At 42.7% G+C, this 3443-nt stretch overlaps 1 pseudogene; it reads right to left on the minus strand.

Moving 5' to 3' along the window:
- Window positions 1-2955: 2955 nt before the first annotated feature.
- Window positions 2956-3074, minus strand: LOC136642379 (5S ribosomal RNA; annotated as a pseudogene).
- Window positions 3075-3443: the final 369 nt, after the last annotated feature.

A 3443-nucleotide genomic window follows, 5' to 3' on the forward strand; every position in this document is an offset into this window, starting at 1 on the left:
TAACCCCTATTTAAACATTGAGTCCTGACAAACACCATGTAGGGTACGAATCCTGTTCAAAGTTTTCCAGTACTGGTGAAGTAAGTCGAAACCCGGCACCTTAAGTGTAGGATCATCTCAGATGTTGTGCGAGTGCCAGAGAAGGCTTCCTAGATTTAAGCCTACCAGTTGATAGATGACGAAGATCGGCATGTACTGGTAAAAGTGGATTGTTGGTGATTTTTCTATATACTTTCAGTAAAGCCTCTTGTCTAGTGGTGCTATGTGGCTCAGTATGGGGATCCAACAAATAGGAGTGAATTTTATACAGCCACTTATGATCCTCATGATTTTATTTAGCTGACATCAATCTTGCTAGTATGACAGCTGTTAAGCCATACTGGAGCACAGTATTCTGCTACGGAGTAGATCGATCCTAATGCTGATGTTCTGAGAGTAGTGGCTGAAGCTCTCCCTCTTGTTCCTATTAATTTCTGGAGTATGTTGTTCCTGGTATTGATTTTTGCGGCCATATTCTCGAGTTGTAGCTTATAAGAGAGAGTCCAGTCCAAAGTTACTCCAAGTAACAGAAAGTAAGGTGAGAAGGCACTATGACCGCCCTTTCTCTACAAGAGTAGGCACCCACAAGTCCTTTCAATCACCAGTCAGTTTCTAATATGATTTGAGTGAACTCAGATTCACAGTGGGAAACAACTGGAGTTCTTGACTTAAGGCGGTAGACATGCTGAAATTCCATGTGGTTGCAACACACTCCTTAGTAGCATAGAGATAAGCAAGAAAAAAAAGCTTTCTGGTCCTTTGAAAGCTTTGGTCATAATATGTCAGGGCAGCAGCCTGGAGAGACCATCATTGGACCTGGGTTTTCCTCTCTCTTTTCTAACGTCTTTCTCCTCCTTCGGGCTGTTATTTCCATAATCCACACGTCAATACCAGTTTGGATCACTGAGATCTTGACTCATTAACATTCCTCCTCAGCACAGAATGACTCAGGCTAAATAAACTGACAGCAGTACATGCCAGGGCCTTCTTTGCCTCTCTGTTCCAGCCCTGCATTGTTTGCCCAGGAATGTCATCCCAACCCACAGCATTCCTTAAAAGTAAAATTTTAATTTGGTGTCTGTTAGGTGTTTCAACAAATTGTTTTGTAGTGTAGTAGGTCACTGCAGGTATGGAATCCAGTACGGACTTGTAGTGCCTGTCAGAATGTCATAATTGCGTAACATACATTATCAGATTCAAAAGAAATGAAAAGGTAAACTTTGGAAAATGCATCACTGTTATTTAAAACTACCTTTTGGCTCCTTCGGTGGTCAAATACTTGCTTTCCTCCTCCTGAAAGGTTTTATAGCTTCTGGTACAATAAATGAATAACTTTGCACTTTGAACTAGATTGCTCCTGAATGTCTAAGACTGAGGTCAGCTATTGGTAGTCCACGAATTCAGTTCAGCTGCTTAGGAATGTCATCCAATGTATGTAGCTTTCAGTCCCCACTCTCTCCCATCTTTCTGTTTCTCTAGATAGCTTAGGAAGAAAGGCAATGAGGCACAAGCAGACAAAAGGATGTACTTTCCTGCTATTGATGCAATCCAAAGGGACCATCTTCTTGCTGCTGTGCTCCAGTCTCTTCCATTTCTCCCACTCCCATTTTAAATGGGAGGGGATCTGCGAAGCACCTGGATATGCCAGCAGGCTACTAGAGCAGGGTAACCTTTTCCTCCTTCTACCATTCAAAGTAGTCAACCAGTAAAATTAGATGTTAAGCCGGGATTTAGGAGAATCAGAGCACAATCCTAAGCATGTCTGCTCAGAAGCAAGTCCCATTATAGTAAGTGGGGCTTACTTTCAGGAAAGTGTGTATAGGATTGCAGATTTATATATGTGCAGAATTAAAGAAAGGATAAAATTTATATTTGGAGGGGGGGGGGACTACAGCTAGGATATCTGAGGAAGAGAAATTATAGCACAGAGGGAGCCAGACGGCAGGATTGGCAGGAGTGTGTGTTTGGGAGAGGGTCTGTGTGATTGGCAAGGGTCTGTGTCTGGGAGAGGTAGCAACAAAAACAGGCTACGCTTCCTCCTAGATCTCATTCACATCTCTTTACTGAGATGCCCATTTTAAGTCCAAACAACACATAGAACCAAATGCATCAGCATATAGCTACAGGCTTAAGTTTACACAAGAGTATGGACATAGTGCATATTTAACTTTTTGCCCCACAGAAAATTGTCACTCTGAAGCAGTTAACCGTGAAAGTGTCATTTGTTACAACCCCACCTGTGCGCCAGGTTCAAATGGCAAGCTCATGTAGAGAGCTACTCTTGGTACATGCTCCATTATAATTTTAAACTGGAAGATTATCAAAACAGGAAGATCCACTTAGAGCCCAGTCCTATTCATTCCCCTCCCATGGTACAGCATCACTAAAGTGGCTATCTGCATCCTGTGGGGGAGCAGTTGTGGAAGCCTCCCCTTGGTAGGGGAACATTCATTTCCCAGAGGTATCAGAGGTAAGCCTTCGTGGCATGGTGGGGAGGTTCTGCTTGGACCACATGAATCCTCACTGCAGGATCAGACCCAGGAAGGGAGTTAGGATGCAATGACGGCCGCGACCACTGCCACTGGACCTACCCCCTACCTGGACCCAGGCCATGCAGCCTGTCTTTGCCAGTGCAGATTAGAATTGGGCTGTCATTCATTTAGATTTTGTTTTTAATAGCATATCACCTGCCCTGGGCTTTTGGGAATGGAGGGAGACAGAAACTGAAATTGATCCATAAATAAAAGACAGTTTTAAAGCTTTTTGAACTCATTCCCATAACTGTAAAGCCATTTGAATTTTGGAATTAAAATTGATATCAGAATGTAGAGATAATGCTGATTTAGATAAGTAATTTCTGTACAAAATCTCAGAGGGCATGGTTGGCAACCTTCAGTCTCGAAAGACTATGGTATAAGCCTACAGCACCTGATATTCCCAGGCAGTCTCCCATCCAAGTACTAACCAGGCCTGACCCTGCTTAGCTTCCGAGATCAGACAAGATTGGGCATGTGCAGGGTAGCATGGTCATTTCATTAGCAGATGGTAATATTCTTTATTATGAATGGAAGTTAATATAGCATTTACTAAATTGTGCAGCAAGTTTTATATCACATTCTGTAAATTATTGACTGCATATCAGCTTCGAGATACTGTCAGATTCTGACTTCTACTGCATTTAAACGACTATCAAATAGTGACTGTTGCTGTACAATCTTTGGATGCTAAATGCAGGCATTCTAACGTTTGCTGAATATTTATATACCTGGAGAATATTTGCCATCAGAATTACTGGGGTATAGAGAGCAGAGGTGGGGGGGGGGAAACTAGTTTCATCTCTAAGGCCGCAATCCTAACCCAACTTTTCATCACTGACATAAGGGCAATGCAACTCCGAGGTAAGG

Source organism: Tiliqua scincoides, chromosome 2 (genome assembly GCF_035046505.1).
Source record: "Tiliqua scincoides isolate rTilSci1 chromosome 2, rTilSci1.hap2, whole genome shotgun sequence".
In the NCBI taxonomy this organism is placed as follows: domain Eukaryota; kingdom Metazoa; phylum Chordata; class Lepidosauria; order Squamata; family Scincidae; genus Tiliqua; species Tiliqua scincoides.